The 22,472-nt window shown below is 30.3% G+C and overlaps 1 protein-coding gene and 1 non-coding gene across 2 annotated transcripts in view; both read left to right on the plus strand.

Moving 5' to 3' along the window:
* Positions 1 to 22,472, plus strand: part of LOC145286235 (neuropeptides capa receptor-like) — a 277,814-nt gene that overhangs the window by 145,299 nt on the left and 110,043 nt on the right. The gene's annotated exons all lie outside the window — the stretch shown is intronic.
* Positions 17,919 to 18,024, plus strand: LOC145286785 (U6 spliceosomal RNA). The gene has a single exon (XR_013869171.1). It is a non-coding gene; the product is annotated as a U6 spliceosomal RNA (small nuclear RNA).

Raw genomic sequence — 22,472 nt, forward strand, 5'->3', positions numbered from 1 at the left:
AAATAAAATAAAAATATTTTTCATAACTGCGAGACTGTCCGCCATATTTCATTTCCGGTAGAAATGAGCCTTTCGCGTGGTTGACGACTTTCGAATTACAACATTTAACTATCTAATTAATAGATGAGTAAAAAAAAAATCCCTATTTTTTTAATTATATATATATATATATATATATATATATATATATATATATATATATATGTGTGTGTATATATTTGTACTTTAACCTTACAATTGAATAACAAAAAACATATCATAAAACTTTAATTAAACTTGGAAATACGATTTAAAAAAATGCGCGGATCGGTAAGTGCACTAGCACCATTTGCTTATCTTTTTTTTTTTTATTTTTAAAAGCCTACCTAAAATAAATTTGTCTAATTCTTAATTTCTTATGTTATTGGAAAAAAAAAGAAGAATTACTCCACCCTCGAAAATTCCTTTAAAATTACCACTTTTATAAGTTTTCGGGGCCGCTGAAAACGAAAATAAGGTTTATAATTGAGGCAAACGAGTAGTTTCCAAGATATGAAGAAATGTTAGTTTAAAAAAGTGGATGATCACTTTTCCATAATAATTTAACGTAAATTGATCACCCACTTTGTGGCCACGATTTGGGGGGGGGACTATCTTTCTACCCTTGGAAAATCCTTTAAAATTACCTGTTTAAATTGCAAAATGCAAAAGCAATCAAACAAAAAACTTTTTAGACAAGAAACACACAGAAATTTTTTTTTTTAAATAGCATCGATTTTTTTCTATCCAATTCATTTGCTGTTTTTATTTAAAACTATTTTCTCCCGGATTTTTGATAAAATTTTCCATAAAGGGCCGTGCGTCTCACATTCGTATATAATAAAAAAGATTTTTTTAAAGATTTCGGTGTGCTAAAAACGAATCTGCAAACCGTTTCCGTCGCAAAAAAAAAACAGTTTTTATGATATGAAGAAATTACTTTTTCGAAAAGGAGGCGATCACTTTTCCATGTAAATTTAACTTAAAATAAGCACCCACTTTCTAGCCACCTGAGAGAGGGGGGATTTTTCCCATGTTTATTGGCTAAACAGCTTTCGTTTATGCTCGCGCGTAGCATAAACGAAGGCTACGGCTGTGAAATGGGAACTAGTCTCAGAGTTCAGGGGTTATTACCATGCAAAAGAAATCAAACAAAAAACTTTTTAGCCAAGAAACACACAGAAAAATGCCCCTCTCTCAGGTGGTCAGAAAGTGGATGCTCATTCTAAGTTAAATTTACATTGAAAAGTGATCACCCACTTTTCGAAAAAGTAATTTCTTCATATCATGAAAACTTTCTTCTTGCGACGAAAACGGTTTGCAGATTCGTTTTTAGTACACTGAAATCTACAATAAAATATTTCGTTATATACGAACATGAGACGGGCCTTAAAGTAAAATAATACCGGATTTTTAGGGCAGATTTGCCGTTTAGTTGTACAAATATCCTCAAACCAGGTAATCACTAAAAGGGACTCTTAAAAGTCGTCATCTGTATCGAGCAAAAGTTTAAAACCACTGTCACATGTCACAATAACATATATTGAGTGAGTTCCTAACAGTATTTTGTATAGTTTTTTAGTTTAAACTCATTTTCCCAAAATTTCCCAACCTTAACGTGTTCGATACAGCCTTACGCCATTTATATTTTTCAAATATACCGATAAACACTGCATGTTTTTGAACCGATTAAGCATTATACATTACATAAAAACACTACAATGTTATCCAGAACATTTACTTTTCTTGCCTTTGATAAAATTTATTTGTTATATATTTATTTTTTTTACAACTTCTTTGTATCTGTGTTTAGTAATACAAACCCTTTTCCTTTAATGTAACCTTTAGTCGGCTCGAAAAACAGTGTTTATTGGTGTATTTGAAAGATACAAATAGTGGCAGACACTGTTGATTACGTTAAGTTTGAGAAAGTGAGTTAAAACTAAAAAACTGACACTGTATTTTATAGTTTTTAGTTTTCAACTTACTTTCCCAAACTTATCGTATTCGACAGAGTCTGCAACCATTTCTGTTTTTCGAGCCGATTAAACATTTTACATTACATAAAAACGCTAAACAATTATCAAGTTAGGTAGAAACATAACTTACATTACCTTTGGTTTCATTTATTTGTTTTTGGACAACTTTTTCGAATCTGTGTATAGTAACCCCCCCCCCCATCACTCAAATATCAATTACTAACTCACATTTTTGTATACAGAAAAAAAAAAGATTTAGCGTTTCAACATTTTTGCTACGTTCAGCTTTATCCACTGATTGTTAGTCGAGCCCAAGCCATGATTGACGGTAATCCCGAGGATCAGGATCCAATTCTGCAAGAGTGCCATTTTTTTTTTCATTTTCGCCTTTTTTATTTTACTTTTTGGAATGGATTGCTGTACTAAGAATATAAGAAACATGCATTTTCTCTTTTTATTAGATTTTTCCATTACACCGAATTGAGCCACAGCAACGCGTGGCAGGGTACAGCTAGTATATATATATATATATATATATATATATATATATATATATATATATATATATATATATATATATAAACGAAAAAAAAGAGTTACGTGTTCATCAACGTTTCGTCTTAATTTCGAGACATTCTCTGGATGAATAATAGACGAAACTTTGATGAAACATAACTCCCTTTATTCCTTTTTATTTCTCTATTTTCTTGGTATACTATTTCTATTATCATATATATATATATATATATATATATATATATATATATATATATATATAAGAGAAAGAAAATTAAAACTGTAAGTTGAACTTTACAATCAAAATTTCTTGTTCGACTGAATACCCCAAAAAACAATTTACAAAGTCCTTATTCCGTGGAGTTTCAAAGAATGCTATTCTTATTATTCTTCTCATCAGAGGACATAAAGAAATCAGCAAATTATATTTGTAGCAATGCTAGAATTTGCTAATTAAGGCATTAAGTGAAACCGTAATTTATTGTAATTATAAATAAAAAAGCAAAAAATATTGGATATGTAAAAACTAATATAAAACAAACTGCGCATAATATTTCAGTCTGAATGAAATTCCTCGGGAGTTGATTCAAAATGCAAAATAGTTATTTAGATAGAACGTATTCCAAAATAAGTTCAGCTTGACGATGCATATAATCCGATTGGAAAGTTTTCAAAAATCCGATTGGAAAATTTACAAAAAAAACTTAAATAATGAAAATTGTTTTCTATTTTTCTGAGCAGTGCAGTAATCCAAAGAGAAGTCTGTCCCTAGTCAAATGGGACATAATAGTAAGAAAAGAGGAATCCAAAATGAGAACCTTCATCCTCAGTTTAAAAAGAGAAAGTATATATATATATATATATATATATATATATATATATATATATATACTTTCTCTTATATAATTTATATATATATATATATACATATATATAGTAATTTATAAAATATATATGGCGATTAAGCTACACTGAATATTCCGCATTTCATCCACTCTAGGATTCTTCAGGTTTATGCATAACTAACTAGCTCTACCTACGTATTGAGCACTTTTGAAGTAAATACTTAAAGTTTACGCATAAATTTATACTTTTGTATATTAATTTTATGTGAGTAAATGAATTAGTTATATATATATATATATATATATATATATATATATATATATATATATATATCGTGTATATTATCGCAGCATCTTCTTGTTAAGGCAGATGTTATTAAACAACACGAGGTTTTTTTTCTTGATTATTTTCATTTTCATCTTTTCAAATCTCCGAATTTTTCTTTTTGTGTTTTTATCAAACTTGTATGAGTTGGATTCATGTGTTTGTTTTTGCTTAGCGATCCGTCATCCTCATGTAGATTATGCATTTTAGGTTTTCAAAATTACGTTCTTTGTTTTAATTACGCTTGATATCAACATTTATATGTTTTCTCATCGTCAAATGTTGGGGTTGTTTACAGGGTTATTCAAAAATCAAGAGACTTTATTCAAAAATCAAGAGACTTTATTCAAAAATATAAATACTTTATTCAAAAATCAAGAGACTTTATTCAAAAATATAAAGACTTTATTCAAAAATATAAAGACTTTATTCAAAAATATAAAGACTTTATTCAAAAATCAAGAGATTTATTAAAAAATATAAAGACTTTTTCAGATATAAAAAATAAATTATTTTTAAATTTTACCCTTAATGGTAGAATCAAATCAAGGTATGGAGAACAATATGAACTCGGATGGTTCTGCTAACAAGAAACCCAGAGTAATGATGAATGAATCTCTTTTTGAGTTAATAAAAAGGCTTGTTGGGCAAAATGTACCTGCAACGGAAATTATGCAGATGACAGGACAGAGCAAGTCTACTGTGTATAAAGCAGTTTCAAAGATAAGAGAAAATCCAGATTCCTCTTATTCTGAGAATTATGGAAAATCAGGACGACCTACAACACAGCATCCTGACTTGGAAAACAAGGTTAAAAATATTATTAATGAAGACCAGTCGTTAACTCAAAAAGGGATTCAAACAAAGTTTGAAGAAAAATTTGGATTTACCCCGAATCAAACCTCCGTTTGCAGACTTTTGAAGGAAGCGGGGCTAACAAGAAAAAGGCTGAAGAGGAAGGCAGCTGTCGTTAACACGAATAATCACCGTGAAAAAATGAGAGAATACGCCAGGGCTTTTGTGGGATATCGAAACCGCGAAGTTTTGTTTCTGGATGAAACAGGCTTTAATTTGCACACATCCAAAAATCATGGATATTCGCAAATTGGTGTAAGCCCAGTTACTTATGTGCCCCCTTCTAAAGGACAAAACCTATCAGCCTGTTGTATTATTTCACAGTTCAGCTTATCCTATTACAAACTGATTGATGGATCGTTTAATGGGGAGAGGTTTCTTGAGTTTCTCGTCGGGGCTGTTAATGAGGGTGTTTTAAGGAGAAATGTAGTCTTAGTAATGGATAACGCCCCAATCCACAAGACAATTGTTGTTAAAGAGTTTTTAGAATCTCACCAGATTGAAGTTGTATATCTTCCCCCCTACTGCCCCGACCTTAACCCTATAGAATTTTTTTTTTAGTATGGTTAAGTCTAGATACTCGGCCATAAGACCTCATGCTGTTACTAGGGAAGAATTAAAAATTAATGTTGGTAATGTTTTGGAAAACTTAAATGGGGAGGATGTGCAAATTTTTGAAAATCTCATAAGAAAAATGTGAGACCTAATCTACCAAGAAATAACAGGTGTTGAATAAATGAAATTATAAAATCTCTTGATTTTTTAATAAAGTCTCTTGGTTTTTGAATAAAGTCTTTATATTTTTGAATAAAGTCTTTATATTTTTTAATAAAGTCTCTTGGTTTTTGAATAAAGTCTCTTGATTTTTGAATAAAGTCTCTTGATTTTTGAATAAAATCTCTTGGTTTTTGAATAAATTCTTTATATTTTTTAATAAAGTCTTTATATTTTTTAATAAAGTCTCTTGGTTTTTGAATAAAGTCTCTTGATTTTTTAATAAAGTCTCTTGATTTTTGAATAAAATCTCTTGGTTTTTGAATAAAGTCTTTATATTTTTGAATAAAGTCTTTATATTTTTTAATAAAGTCTCTTGGTTTTTGAATAAAGTCTCTTGATTTTTGAATAAAGTCTCTTGATTTTTGAATAAAATCTCTTGGTTTTTGAATAAAGTCTTTATATTTTTGAATAAAGTCTTTATATTTTTTAATAAAGTCTCTTGGTTTTTGAATAAAGTCTCTTGATTTTTGAATAAAGTCTCTTGATTTTTGAATAAAATCTCTTGGTTTTTGAATAAAGTCTTTATATTTTTGAATAAAGTCTTTATATTTTTTAATAAAGTCTCTTGGTTTTTGAATAAAGTCTTTATATTTTTGAATAAAGTCTTTATATTTTTGAATAAAATCTCTTGGTTTTTGAATAAAGTCTTTATATTTTTGAATAAAGTCTTTATATTTTTTAATAAAGTCTCTTGGTTTTTGAATAAAGTCTCTTGATTTTTTAATAAAGTCTCTTGATTTTTGAATAAAATCTCTTGGTTTTTGAATAAATTCTTTATATTTTTGAATAAAGTCTTTATATTTTTTAATAAAGTCTCTTGGTTTTTTAATAAAGTCTTTATATTTTTGAATAAAGTCTTTATATTTTTGAATAAAATCTCTTGGTTTTTGAATAAAGTCTTTATATTTTTGAATAAAGTCTTTATATTTTTGAATAAAATCTCTTGGTTTTTGAATAAAGTCTTTATATTTTTGAATAAAGTCTTTATATTTTTGAATAAAATCTCTTGGTTTTTGAATAAAGTCTTTATATTTTTGAATAAAGTCTTTATATTTTTTAATAAAGTCTCTTGGTTTTTGAATAAAGTCTCTTGATTTTTGAATAAAGTCTCTTGATTTTTGAATAAAATCTCTTGGTTTTTGAATAAAGTCTTTATATTTTTGAATAAAGTCTTTATATTTTTTAATAAAGTCTCTTGGTTTTTGAATAAAGTCTCTTGATTTTTTAATAAAGTCTCTTGATTTTTGAATAAAATCTCTTGGTTTTTGAATAAATTCTTTATATATTTGAATAAAGTCTTTATATTTTTTAATAAAGTCTCTTGGTTTTTGAATAAAGTCTCTTGATTTTTTAATAAAGTCTCTTGATTTTTGAATAAAATCTCTTGGTTTTTGAATAAAGTCTTTATATTTTTGAATAAAGTCTTTATATTTTTTAATAAAGTCTCTTGGTTTTTGAATAAAGTCTCTTGATTTTTTAATAAAGTCTCTTGATTTTTGAATAAAATCTCTTGGTTTTTGAATAAAGTCTTTATATTTTTGAATAAAGTCTTTATATTTTTTAATAAAGTCTCTTGGTTTTTGAATAAAGTCTCTTGATTTTTGAATAAAGTCTCTTGATTTTTGAATAAAATCTCTTGGTTTTTGAATAAATTCTTTATATTTTTGAATAAAGTCTTTATATTTTTTAATAAAGTCTCTTGGTTTTTGAATAAAGTCTTTATATTTTTGAATAAAGTCTTTATATTTTTGAATAAAATCTCTTGGTTTTTGAATAAAGTCTTTATATTTTTGAATAAAGTCTTTATATTTTTTAATAAAGTCTCTTGGTTTTTGAATAAAGTCTCTTGATTTTTGAATAAAGTCTCTTGATTTTTGAATAAAATCTCTTGGTTTTTGAATAAATTCTTTATATTTTTGAATAAAGTCTTTATATTTTTTAATAAAGTCTCTTGGTTTTTGAATAAAGTCTCTTGGTTTTTGAATAAAGTCTTTATATTTTTGAATAAAGTCTCGGTTTTTGAATAAAGACTCTTGATTTTTGAATAACCCTGTATTAAATCGGTGGACACTTTTTACAGGGAGAAGGTCAATATTAATATTTATATTGTGTTTAATTACATTTACAACTATTTTACATCCAGATTATTTAGAATTTACGAACATAAGCATTTTAAAATTTTCCGACTGAATTCGTAATTTATATTATTTATTTAATGTTGTTTCGTTATTATATATAGCGCCTTCGGTATTTCAATCTCTTTACGTCAGTATCACCGTGTGGGACCTTGGTATTTTCGACTATGATCTTCGAAATTCGGAATGATGGCAGCCATGTTTATAAGTGCTGTGATATTGAACTGGAGTCGGAGAGATAGAAGGTTAGTCTTCGTGACAATATATATACATATATATATATATATATATATATATATATATATATATATATATATACATATATATATACAGAATATATAATATATATATTGTATATAATATATTTATTATATATAATATATATAGCATATACATATTATATATAATATATATAATATATATAATAGACATATGTATGTATATACATGCATATATATATACATATATATATTATTATTATTATTATTATTATTATTATTATTATTACCGTTTTATCTGCAAAGTTACATATGTTTCATTTACCGAATCGTATCAAAGATCCAGTAACTTCGTCAGACTTTAACAGAAATGGTTATTAAGATTGGGAAAGCGATATTAGAAGAAGCCCGAAAAAGGGGGGATTCAATTCTAATTTGACAACATTTTAGATTTTAAGATTTAATAATTAAATAAATATTGGAAAGAGGTGAGTTGGAATTTAAAAGATTCAACCACCCCTTTCCAATGTTTATTTAATTATTAAACCTTAAAACCTAAAATTTGTCAAATTATAATTGAATTCCTGCTTTTTCGGGCTTCTTCTAATATCGCTTTCCCAATCTTAATGACCATTTCTGTTAAAGTCTGACGAAGTTACTGGAACATGTGTAACTAAGCAGATAAAACTGTCATAAAATATATATACATATATATATATATTTGCTCTGCAATAATATTGAGCACTTTCTCCAGGTTTTTACTAATTACCAATTTTGCTATATATCTAGCCGCACTGATGAGCTGTTAAACAGCGAAACAGTACCTCATACTGTTACTAGTACTGTACTTAATTAAGTGATTGATTTTGCGCTACGAAACAGATACTGTCAAGAATTGTATAAGTCAACAGAATTTAAGGAATAAATTATAAGATGGCCAACATCATGAATTTTGGAATATAACTTTTTGTCATTTGTTCTCTACATTGCTCTGTAATTACATTGAGCTTCTTAAATAAGGATTGATATATATTATAACAAAATATATTTCTACAGATATATATATGTATATATATACATATATATATATATATATATATATATATATATATATATATATATATAATAGGACAACAAGAGTATGAAATGAAGATACAAAACTATATATTGGTAGATATAGAATGGATCATTTATTGAATAATGAAATACATGCAAAATTTGGGGGATAGAAGGGACTCTTTATGCCAGGGCATTTCGAAGCCTATTGTTTCTCATCAGAAGAGTAGAGAAGGTGCTGGGTAGCATGGGGGAGATGCGGCGTCTAGCGTAAGGTTCATTAGGGATGAAAGAAATTTAGAGGAATTATAGAATGTTGGGGGAAGCTTTATTTAATTCTAAATAAATAAGGAGAAGCTTATTATATATAGTATGATATATAAGAATATATATGGTCTTTAACATAGTGTTGAGATTAAGGGGTATATGCATTATGGTTAAATAGGGGGTGTATTTTTGCTGTGTGGTAATTTATTTAAACGGTTTGTGGAGTGTCTATTTTATATAGAGTGGGTAATTTTGATTAATTGGGGGGTTATGTAAGGTTGCAAAATTGAAAGGTAATATGCGGCAATATATTTATAAGTTTCTACTGTTCTAATATAGGGAGTATGATCATAAGGGGGCGGTCGGAGATTAGGGTGGCAATGACTATGAGTGCGTATAATATGATGTAAAAGGTTAAGTATACATATTGATGTTAAAATGGGGGAGTAAGGAAACCATTACTACTTATGAGAGTCGTAAAATATACCAAATAATAGTAGGGTAATTATAATAGTACGGAAGATAATAGTAATGACAATTATAATAATAGTAGTGATAATAAAGCTGAAAGTAAATTAGATGTAAAATTGAATATTAAAACAAATACAACAATTGTATGTAAAATTGAATATTAAGAAAAATAAAACAAAATAAATAAAATGAAAATAAAGGCAAAATTAAAAGTAAACATTAAAATTAAACATTACATATAATGTTACCGATAGTTGTGATAAAATTAAATTCAAAATTACTGTTAATAACAGTGAACAGTGAAGAATATAGTTTTGTGTCTTCATTTCATACTCTTGTTGTCCTATTGTATAAGCTCCAATAATTATTGTTGAGCTTGGCATTATCCGGATAAGTCTCCTTTTGTGAAATTGATCTTTCTCTTTTCCTTTTACATTAAGCTATATATATATATATATATATATATATATATATATATATATATATATATATATACATATATATATATACATATATATATGTATATGAACTGTTTAAAATGCACTGTCATATTGGAATTTAAAATTCAAAGTTTAACAGTTTAAAATGCGAGACATGTGCAAGACTGTTCGACTAATACAAACGACTTCTTCGGGAAAATTCAGATAAGATTTTTTTTCTGTTACGTAGCATACTTGTGGTAATGTCTGGCACGTCCTCAGATGTTGACAAATATCGAGGTTTTAAATGTCCGGTTCAGTGTCCAAAAAGCGGTTGTGTGTCAAAACAATAGACAATTCACTGTTTCAAACAGAACTGTGAGATTCAAATTCCAAATTTAACGAGTTAAAAGGCCAGACAAGTGCAGAATGTTTTTTAATAAATATTTATTCATTAAAATTAAATTCCAATCTTCGGCCCATAAAAGTGCTTTTATTGAGGAAACTCAAGAATATTTTTTACTTTAAATTTTTAAATTTTTACCTTAAAATGTTTAAATGTTTAATTCTTCACTGTGCGTTGTTGAATAGTGAAATTTCTATTATTTGTAATTTATTTTTTTAATTTTTATTGAAAATCATAACAAATGGTGAAGCACTGACTTCTGTTGAACATTGTTAATACGACTGATTCTGTTGTAAAGTTTCTGTAATATAAACAGGTTTATTTCTATGCATGTTGTTTATCGGTTGACGTTATATTATTGTTGTATTATTACTACCACAAGAGGAAGATTTGGGGGGGGGACATAATCAAATAATGAAAAAAGATGATTAAAGGAATCGTTTCGTGCATCGAAAAATAGGTACAATTTTTTCCGATTTCGATACCGATTCTGATACCTCAAAAATTCCAATTTTTCCGATTTCCTATTCTCATTTCGATTAATCGTCCAAACTCTAATATTTAATAAAAATCTATGAAACTTGTTAGTATATATATATATATATATATATATAGAGAGAGAGAGAGAGAGAGAGAGAGAGAGAGAGAGAGAGAGACAGACAGAGAGAGAGAGAAAGGAGAGAAAGAAAGAAAGAGGGTGAGTGAGCGAAAACGAAGTAGAAACCTATATAGGGATGCATTAGAGAAATATTGGCATGATGAAATATTATTTCATGCTCTCATTTATCATGATTGCATATCATTGTATGTGTTTGTCTGTAAATGCTTATATATATATATATATATATATATATATATATATATATATATATATATATATATGTACCCTGCCACGCGTTGCTGTGGCTTAATTTCGTGTAATGGGAAATTCTAATAAAAAGAGATAATGCATGTTTCTTATATTCTTAGTAAAGCAATCCACTCCAAAAAGTTAAAAAAAAAAGGTGAAAATGAAAAAAAAATGGTACTCTTGCAGAATTGGATCCTGATCCTCGGGAGTTACCATCAATTATGGCTTGGGCTCGACCAAAATTCAGTGGATTAAGCCGAACATTGCTAAAACGTTGAAACGCTAAATAGTTTTCTTTTTTTATTGTATTAAAAAAATGTGAGTTTTTAATTAATATTTGGGTAAGGGGGTGTTACTATACACAGATTCGAAAAAGTTGTCCAAAAACGAATAAATGAAAGCAAAGGTAAGGTAAATAACGTTTCTATCTAACTGGATAATTTTTTTAGTATTTTTATTTAATGCAAAATGTTTAATCGGCTCAAAAACTCAGTGTTTATCTATGTATTTGAAAAAAAAAATGAATCGCCGCGGACTCTGTTGAATACGTTAAGTTTAGGAAAATCAGTTAAATCTATACAAAACAGTGTCAGACACCTACTAATTATATGTTATTGTGACATAGACTGACATATTCGGTGGGTTTCTGATTGTATTTTGTATATTATTTTAGTTTTAAATCAGTTTCTCAAACTTAACATCATCAACAGTGTCCATCACCATTTGTATTTTTCAAATACACTGATAAACACTATTTTACGAGCCGACTAAACGTTATAGTAAATAAAACGGGTTTGTATTACTAAACACAGAAACGAAAAAGTTGTTGAAAAATAAATATAACAAATAAATGTTATCAAAGGCAAGATAAGTTACTTTTCTACCTAACTGGATAAGATTTTAGTGTTTTTATTTAGTGTAATATGTTTAATCGGTTCGAAAACATGTAGTGTTTATCTGTATATTTGAAAAATACAAATGGCGGCAGTTGAACACGTTAAGTTTGGGAAAATGAGTTAAAACTAAAAAACTATACAAAATATTGTCAGGAACGCACTCAATATATGTTACTGTGACATAGGCAGACATGTATTCAGTGGTTTTTAACAGTATTATGTATAGTTTTTTTAGTTTTAACTAATTTTCCCAAACCTAATGTGTTTAATAAAGTCTGCCGCCATTTGTAATTTTCAAATATAGCAGTAAACGCTGTGTTTTTTTAGTCGAATAAACATTTTACATTGAAAAAACAAAAAAAAAATTATCCATTTTGGTAATAAAGTAACATATCTTGCCTTTGATAATATTTGTTATACATTTATTTTTTGACAACTTTTTCGAATCTATATGTACAGTAGTACAAACCCAATAAAAAAACTAAAACTTATCCAATTAGGAAGAAAAGTAACTTATCTTGCCTTTGAAAATATTGACTTGTTATATATTTGTTTTTGTTGACAACTTTTTCAAGTCTTTGTGCTCGTACAAACCCAAAGGTGTATTTTTCTGTCTAATTTTATTTTTAGTACCGCGCTTAAATTTAAATTTCACAATATCTTTTTTGGGGAGGGTATTTTTTTTACATTAGGTTCACCTCCACAATTTTCGACTACGCTGAATAAGAAAATCTCATTTAAAATTTGCAGAGGCAATTAGTTTTCGAGATATAAAGACCTGTACTATGCACTATAATTCACTGACGGCCATGAATAAACACTCCCAACCTCCCCATATTAAGAACGGCTTTCGGAATAAACAACACCCATGCCTAACCACATGTTTTAACCTTTTACCTGTCTTTCGTCTTTTAAAAACGGCTTTTGGAATAAATACCACCATTCTCCCCTTATTAAGAACGGCTTTCAGAATAAACACCCCCAACCTACCCATGTTAAAAATTGTGGAGGTGGACCTAATGTGAAAATTTACCTTTTGTTTTTTAATAAATTGTTAGTTGAAAGCACAGAATAGTGACAAAAATCCATCCTCTCCCCTTGGTAGAAACCTTTCTGTATTTCACCTAACAATTTCTGGTGCTAATGAACTTATTGATCCACGCTATTTTTTAAATCGTATTTCCAAGTTTAATTAAAGTTTTATGATATGTTTTTTCATTCAATTGTAAGGTTAAAGTACAGAATAGATACAAAACACCCTCCCCTCCCCATATTAAGAATGGCTTTTTAAATAATAACTTTATTATTTCAGCACGGATCACTCTCTACATGAGTACCTAATATTTTTTTCAGCCATTCTTACCATAGAGAGAGGATGGTGTTTTGTAACTATTCTGTGCTTTTTTCACTAACAATTTATTATTAAAAAAAGATATTGTGAAATTATAAAAAAAATAAAAAGATATTGTGAAAGTTGAATTTAACTTGAAAAAAAAAAACAATGTGAACGGCGCGTTCAACATTGTAGCCGGACCTTATTTGGCAATAAGGTCACGTTAGTCGCTTAATGAGTGCTAATGCACTTACTGATCCGCGCTATTTTTTTTTAAATCGTATTTCCAAGTTTAATTAAAGTTTTATGTTTTTTTTGGTATTTTTTTTAGAATAGATCCACCTCCACACTTTTCTTTTAAATGACGACTTCTCAAGGTTTCCGACTATGCTAAATGCAGAAATCGCATTGAAATTTTGCAGAAATAAGTAGTTATCGAGATATAAATAGTTGTTTTATGCATTTTATTCTTTGGCGGCCATCTTTGTTACGCGCGTAGATTTGTTTATGACGCGTGCAAGCGTGTAAAAAAGATGGCTGCCAGAGATTACAATGCATTATACAAATTTTTAATATCTCGATAACTACTCATTTCTGCAAAATTTCAATGCGATTTCCGTATTCAGCACAGTCGAAAACCTACAAAAGTCGTCATTTAAAAGAAAATTGTGGAGGTTTTACCGTTTTTTTATTCAATTGTAAGGTTAAAGTACAGAATAGGTACAAAACACCTTCTTCTTCCCATGTTAAGAATGTTTTTTTTAAATAATAACGTTATTATTTCAGCACGGATCAATAAGTGTATGAGTACCCAATTTCTTATATAAAAACAACTTCTGTAAAAAAAAGAAAAGAAAAAACGTGCACTTTCAATTTTTGTTAAAAAAGTTGTCTTAAAAAAAACAAAAAATACGGTAAGAACAAAACGTTAATTCATGCAGAGAGTGATCCGTGCTGAAATAATAACGTTATTGTTTAAAAAGCCATTCTTTACATGGGGAGGGGAGGGTGTTTGTACCTAATCTGTACTTTAACCTTACAATTGAATAAAAAACATATCATAAAACTTTAATTAAACGTGGAAATACGATTTAAAAATTAGCGCGGGTCACTCTCTGCATTAGCACCGAAAGTACAGAATAGTTAGAAAAAACCCCTCCCTCCCCATGTTAAGAATGGCTTTCTAAATAATGTTAATGCTTCAGTACTGTTCCTTGTCTGCTTAAGTTTAATTTTTGTTTATTAAATTGTTAGGTGAAAGTCTAGAATAGTTACAAAACACCCTCTTCTCGCATGTTCAGAATGGCTTTTCAAATAATAACGTTATTATTTCAGCACGGATCAATACGTGCACGAGTACCCAATTTCTTTAATAAAGAAAAAGCATTCATATTTTTTTATATAAAAACAACTGTTGTAAAAACAAAAAAAGAAAAGAAAAAACGTGTACTTTCAATTTTTGTTAAAAAGGTTTTCTTTAAAAAAAAACAAAAAAATACAGTAAAAAAGCAAAGAACAAAACATTAATCGGTATTCATGCAGAGAGTGATCCGTGCTGAAATAATAACGTTATTATTTAAAAAGCCATTCTTAACATGGGGAGGGGGTTTGTACCTATTCTGTACTTTAACCTTACAATTGAATAAAACAACATATCATAAAACTTTAATTAAACGTGGAAATACGATTTAAAAAATAGCGCGGATCATTCTCTGCATTAGCACCGAAAGTACAGAATAGTTTAAAAAATCCTCCCTCCCCATGTTAAGAATGGCTTTCTAAATAATGTTAATGCTTCAGTACTGTTCCTTGTCTGCTTAAGTTTAATTTTTGTTTATTAAATTGTTAGGTGAAAGTCCAGAATAGTTACAAAACACCCCTATTCCAATGTTAAGAATGACTTTCTAAATAATAACGTCATTATTTCAGCAGGGTAGCTTCTCTGCATAAGTACCATGTTTTGTTTTTAAATTGTTAGGTGAAAGGACAGAATAGTTACAAAATACCATCCCCATGTTAAGAATGTCTTTCTAAATAACATTATTTCAGCATGGTATTTTCTGTGCATACGTACTATCTATTTTTGTTTATTAAACTGTTAGGTGAAAGTATAGAATAGATGCAAAACTCCCTCCTCATGTTAAGAATAGCTTTCTAAATAACGATAGTACTATTTTTTTCATTAAATTGTTAGGTGAAAGTATAAAATAGTTACAGAACACCCTCCCTTTCCCATATTAAGAATGACTTTCTTAATAGAATTATTTAAGCACGGTACCTTCTCTGCATAAGTACCATCTTTTGTTTATTAAATTGTTAGGTGAAAGGATAGAATAGTTACAAAACGCCCTCCCCATGTTAAGAATGGCTTTCTAAATAACGTTATTATTTTAGCACGGTACTCTCTCTGCATAATTACCATGTTTTGTTTATTAAATTGTTAGGTGAAGTACGGTGCTCATGCAGAGAGTGATACGTGCTGAAATAATAACGTTATTATTTAAAAAGCCATTCTTAACATGGGGAGGGTGTTTTGTACCTAATCTGTATTTTAACCTTAAAATTGAATTTTAAAAAAAACATATAATAAAACTTTAATTAAACCTGGAACTACGATTTCAAAAATAGCGCGGACCACTCTCTGCATTAGCACCAAATATTATTTAAGCAAGTTACCAATCCGTAAAATTTATTCGAAAAAAAACTGTACTTTTACCAAACAATAGTGTTAATAATAATAAAAAGTTCATATTTTCTTATGTCGAAAAATAAAAAAAAACAAAAACAAAAAAACGACTTCGACTCAAAAAGCAAGCGACAAACTTTTTTTTTGCCTGATATAATAAAGAAAAAATGTTTAAATTAAAACATTTGGAAGATAAACAAATGAATTATGTTTTTTTACTTATCGAGTAAACAGAAAATGAAATCTTCTAGTTAGTTTCGTCCATTTGTGGGTGTGAAATGAATCGAACCGGAAGTTCAGTTCTATCAACAAAACAGGTTCACACTAACGGATTACGAAAATATATTTATTTTATTTAATATTTTAATAATTGGCGATGTCAATTTATTTTAATAACATAAAAACATCCCTCGACTCTAAAGATGGGTGTCTAAAAATTTCAAATAAATTGTTTATGTAGAAATATAGTTGTATAAACTTTGAATGAACCAAAAATTACATTTATATATATATATATATATATATATATATATATATATATATATATATATATATATATATATGACTTATGCCTAAACGAGATTATTATTGTTATATTCTGTCACCTGAAGTTGTAGAAAAAAACGTTGTAATTGATCATTAGTAACGCTATTTTCTCCTATCGTGCTGTGATGGTGGACGCTTGCTTGGATGATGGTTCTGTACTTATAATTAGAATGATAAAAGAGCACATTATCCGCATTAATAGATACGATATATTTTTTTTCTTTTATTAAATCGATTTTAAAGTGCATATTTTATGTCATATAAATAAGCTATGTACGATTACAAAGTTATGCTATTTTGGGAGTTTGTGCGTACGCAAATCGAAACATAATATTGATAAAAAGAATTTGTAAACTGAAAAAGTAAATTTGATATTTATTACGCGTGTTAAAATCTCGCATAAGTCAAAGGGATTATTTTATTTTGAATACGGCATTAGCATAAAATAAAAAATACATTTGTTAAACAAAGTTATGTTTTTAATAACATTAAGAAGTAGGCATGAAGAATATCTGCCGGTATTAGTTCAAAGCGAAATAATATTGCTTAAAAATATAATTTCTTATTATACATTAAAAAAGTTAGAACAGCAAATAATGGTATTTTTTAAATAATTAGATCATTTATTTAAATGTTATCTGAAACTTTCACATTTCTTTTTTTTTTTTTCGTTTTCTTTTTCTTCATTCTACTGGTTTTGTTATACTTTTCCACGGTGTGATAACTCCTTTCATCATTTTTAAAAAGTTTTGCGCCATTAAAAACAATGTGTACATACGTCCATCGTAGTTACTTAGACTCTTAATACCAAGTAACGCATTAAATTAAAACAAGTATTAAGTATTAAACAGTATAAACTTGATAGAAATTGACATATCTGGTTACCGTACCAATCAAGGAGCTGCTATGAACTACTACTACTACTACTACTACTACTGCAACTACTACTAATAATTATTATTAATATTATTATTGAAGCTATATGCCTACCCACTCCCAAAAAATATGTCGGCCTCAACTGGCACAACACTAAATAGCCGTGGAGGGTTAAACAGGATAGGAAGACCCAGGAGAACACTAACCAGATCTACACTGCCACCCAAATTCAAGTAAATACCAATGGTCACTGACAACGAGAAATTAATAGTAAACGGTTGTTACGAGAATGCAAAGAGGCGGCGAGAACTCGAAAATCTAGGAAGACTTTCAGAGAACACCACAGGATTTTTTTTTATTATGGCCTGTGTGAAAACTCATAGTGGATGATGATGATGATGATGATGATGATGATGATGATGATGATGATAATAATAATAATGTACTCGCCTTGACTGAGCATATTCTAAAATCGCAATGAAGCAAAGAAGATTAGCATGACACTTCTACAAAAGATGACACGCAAATTCGTAAAGCGTTCTGTATTTTTTAATTAAAAACAGAGGAATACTGTATGAAATCAAGGAAATCGAAACTGCAAGAAATCACATAAAGTGTGCTACCCCCTCCAAAAAAGGGCATCAGACTCGACTGATACCACATAAAATAGTCGGGAAGGTTTAATGAGGATAAAAGAATCGATGAGAGGTAGTATTAACCAGACCTCAACTTGGTAAGTGAAAAGAGTGTGTAGATGTTCGTTTATTGCTACTCAAAATCCAATGAAGATCAATGGTCATTGCCAAGTGGATGTTGTGATTATGCAATTGAATTTGCAGCAGTTACCGATATAGATGGAGATTACTGGACATCTGGGGGGACTTGTTGTCACCTGGACTCCAGTAATACCACTAGTTGTTGTCCGTGAATAATCTCTGATGATGACCTGTGTGAGAACTCCTAGTGAACTTAATAATAATAATAATGATAATAATAATGATAATAATAATAATAATAATAATAATAAAGAGGAATTCTTTATTGTTTTTTGGCAACGACAGGCAGAACGTTTGCGTATGTAGATGTGTGTATACATATATACATATGTGTATGTTTGTACTAGAAAGGACTGTTTCCACCCCCCACCCCACCCACTCCTAGCCCTTACCCTCTACTGACCAACGACCTGGCATTTAACTCAAGACTGGAGCCCACAGAGGATAGGTATTACTACACTCATGACAGAAAAGGCTTTTAAAGAACCCAATGAAATGTGAGTTTATGTCTTTTTTTTTAAAAAAAAAAGGTAAACGTTACTTCGAATTCATTTCAGAAAACAGTCTTTGTTTCGATATAAACGTATAATTCTGTTTGTCAATTCCAATTTAATGAAAATCCTCTAAACATGAATGCAAAAATACTCAGACGGGCGACAGGCGAATTATCTAGTTAAATGTTTGTTCGAATTTATAACAGAAACCAGACTTTTTACCGATATTGACGTAGAAATATTCCCAGTCTTTGAACGAGGGAATTAAATACTACCAAAGCGGCGGGGAAAACTGCCTTCCTCCTCTTTTCCCATACAACATTTCCAGCGGCTAAACAGTATGGTGTAAGATAGACCTATCTTCAAGCGCCCTCTTTCAGAGCATAACTCTCGACTTTTACTAAGTAGAATACTTATTTATTTATTTATATTTTTTAATTTATTTTTTTTAATTTATTTTTATTTACTGTTTTTTGTAATTTTTTTTGTCCCATATGTGTGATAGTGCACGATACCTCTTGGATACACGGGAGCTTTACACTATCCCTGTATCAGAACCACAGGCAAAACAATTCTGGGCTCGGTGCTGCCACAAACACCAAATCATGAAAAATATCAATTACAAATAATCCAAACCTTGGGACCCAGACGAAAGATCTGGGTGTCATGATCGGCAGGTGCTCTTTCGGTAGTCAGCATGGGAGACCTGGTCGTCATCCTGCGAATGTTGGCCATCTTTCTAGTTCCAGAAACTCAAATGACATGGACGCTGAACAGGTAAGTATAACCTCTAATTTCAGGGAACAAAATGATACCGAACAGACACAACACAGCCAAGCGATGATAACCATCAAAAGAAAAAAACCGACGGAAGAAATGGACAACAAAAGATAATAGACTCGTAATGGAATGCTACTATAGAAGCCATCCTAAATATACATATAGAGGTTATCGGAAACGAATGAAAGAATTATGGGACCTCTCCAGTGACTACCATACGACAGAACAAAGAATCGCGGACCAAGCAAGACTGCTACTCAAGAAAGGCTGGCTCTCTAAACTAGAACTAACAGAAATCCAGCGAAAAATAAATGATGAAACTGAAAAAGAAGCATCCCCCAACAGAACCGCACGTGGAGCAACCCCACAAGTTGAAGCCTCACAAGTAAAACCACCAAAGGCCGAGGACCAACAAAGAACGAAGTCTACAAATGTGGAAACCGATAACAATGAAACAGAACTAACAGAGAATGAAGCAAATAAAATAAACAAAATAATACAGCTGATGAACGAAGAAAAAACAAAGCTCCCATCGTTAAACAACCAAGAGCAGAAGGAATTAAAAACAGAAACAGAGAATGTTAACAAATTCCTCCCACATATCCCAACAAATACATCACAAACTTAAACAACCTGATTTACACAGGCGCCAAAATGGTAAGTATGAAACTCAAATCAGAAAAACAACCGGAGACAAGCGGACCAACAAAACCTGGATGGGAAATAAGACTAGAAACCCAAATACACAAACATAAAAAAGAAACCAAAATGGCCAACAGGAAGAAAGCAATGTGGAGAATATTAGAAATGTAACTGACAGGGAGAGGCTAAACAAGAAACATGAAGAACTGGACCAAAAAATAAAAGCAAAAGAACCGAGACTGAGACGATATAGATATAAATCTGAACAATGCAAACAAAACAGAACATTTGAAACTAATGAAAGCCAATTCTACGAAAATGTGAACGGAGGAAAGACAAAAAAAAGAACAACCAAATCCGACAGAAACAAAACTCTACTGGAGTAACATATGGGAATAGCGACGAGATCACAATAGAAATGCCGAGTGGCTGAAAGACATGAAAGAAGAGTTACAACAAATAGAAGGAACAGTGAATGAAATCAGCAAGGAAACCCTAAAGAAAACCATAGGAAAAATGGCAAACTGGAGAGCACCAGGGCATGACGGGATACATGCATATTGGTTCAAAAAATTCACAACCTTACACGAAAGGCTAGTCCAAAACCTGAGAAGTTTATACAGGAAGCAAACGTACCAGACTGGATGACAAAAGGTAGAACCACACTGCTACAGAAGGACACAGAGAAAGGAATCGTCCCTAGCAACTATAGGGCAATCACGTGCTTACCAACTATGTGGAAGATACTGACAGAACAACTGAGGGAACAAATCTACCACTCCCTGAATAACCGTGGACTCAGCCCTGAGGAGCAGAAAGGATGCCAAAAAGGAAAAAGAGGAACACAAGACCTGTTATATATAGATCAAAAGATCATAAAGGAGGTAAAAAGGAGGCGAAAGAATTTAGCCATGGCATTGATCGATTACAAAAAAGCATACGACAGGATCCACCAAGCATGGATAATAGAATGCCTAAAAATGTATAAAATTCCAAGCAGGATCACTAACGTAATAGAAAATGCAATGAAAACATAGAGACTGGAATTAACAGAAATTAACATACAAAGAGGTATCTTCCAAGGAGACTCACTATCACCACTACTGTTCATCATAGCCATGATGCCCTTGAACAGTATTCTGAGAAAGTGCCAAGCCGGATACAAGTTCTCCAATACACAGGAAAAAATGAACCACCTGATGTACATGGACGATCTGAAACTTTTTTCAAAGACCGAAAAGGAGTTAGAGATACTAATTAACACTACCCGGATGTTCAGCCAGGATATCCAAATGGAATTTGGAATGGAAAAGTGTGCACAGCTAGATATAAGAAAGGGAAAACTGGAAACGAAAGAAGGCATGGAACTACCCAACCAAACAGAAATTAGGGCACTAGGGAAACAAGACGACGATAAATACTTGGGAATTCTGGAAGCGGACACCATCAGAGCAACAGAAATGAAAGAGAAAATTGGAAAGGAATACCTCAGGAGAACAAGAAAACTCCTGGAAACGAAATTATATAGCATAAACCTAATAAAAGGTATTAATACATGGGCAGTATCACTAGTAAGATACCCTGGACCGTTTATAGGGTGGACAAAAGAAGAACTGAGATAACTCGACCAGAAAACCAGGAAACTCATGACCATGCATAATGCACTACACCCAAAGGATGATATTGACAGACTACGTGAAAAGGAAAGACGACAGGAGAGGACTGATCTGTATAGAAGACTGTGTGAAGGACACGAAAAAAGACTAGAAAAATACATAATGCAAAACACTGAAAGGATAATTATGGCAGCGAGAGACACTGAAAAGAAAAACAGAGAGACAAGCGACAAAACGAGAAAAGAGAAATGGAAAGAGAAACAACTCCACGGAAGATTCATAAGAATGACAAAAGATGAGAATAACGAAAACACTTGGATATGGATGCGAAAAAGACATATAAACCGAGAAACTGAATCTCTAATAACTGCAGCACAAGATAACTCGATAAGAACCAACCATATCAAAGCAAGGATCGATAAAACACAAGAAAACAGCAAATGCAGACTCTGTGGACAAAGAGTTGAAACGATAAACCATATAGTAAATGAATGCAGCAAACTTGCCCAAAAGGAATACAAAAACAGGCATGCCCAAGTGGGGAGGGTGGTACACTGGGAATTGTGTAAACGACTGCATTTTGAACGTGCAGACAAATGGTACAAGCATAAACCCGCAACAACACTCGAAAACGAGAACCACAAAATCCTATGGGACATGGACATACAGACGGACAAACCCATCCAAGCA

Source organism: Euprymna scolopes, chromosome 10 (genome assembly GCF_053919585.1).
Source record: "Euprymna scolopes isolate OS-2025 chromosome 10, ASM5391958v1, whole genome shotgun sequence".
NCBI classification, from domain to species: domain Eukaryota; kingdom Metazoa; phylum Mollusca; class Cephalopoda; order Sepiida; family Sepiolidae; genus Euprymna; species Euprymna scolopes.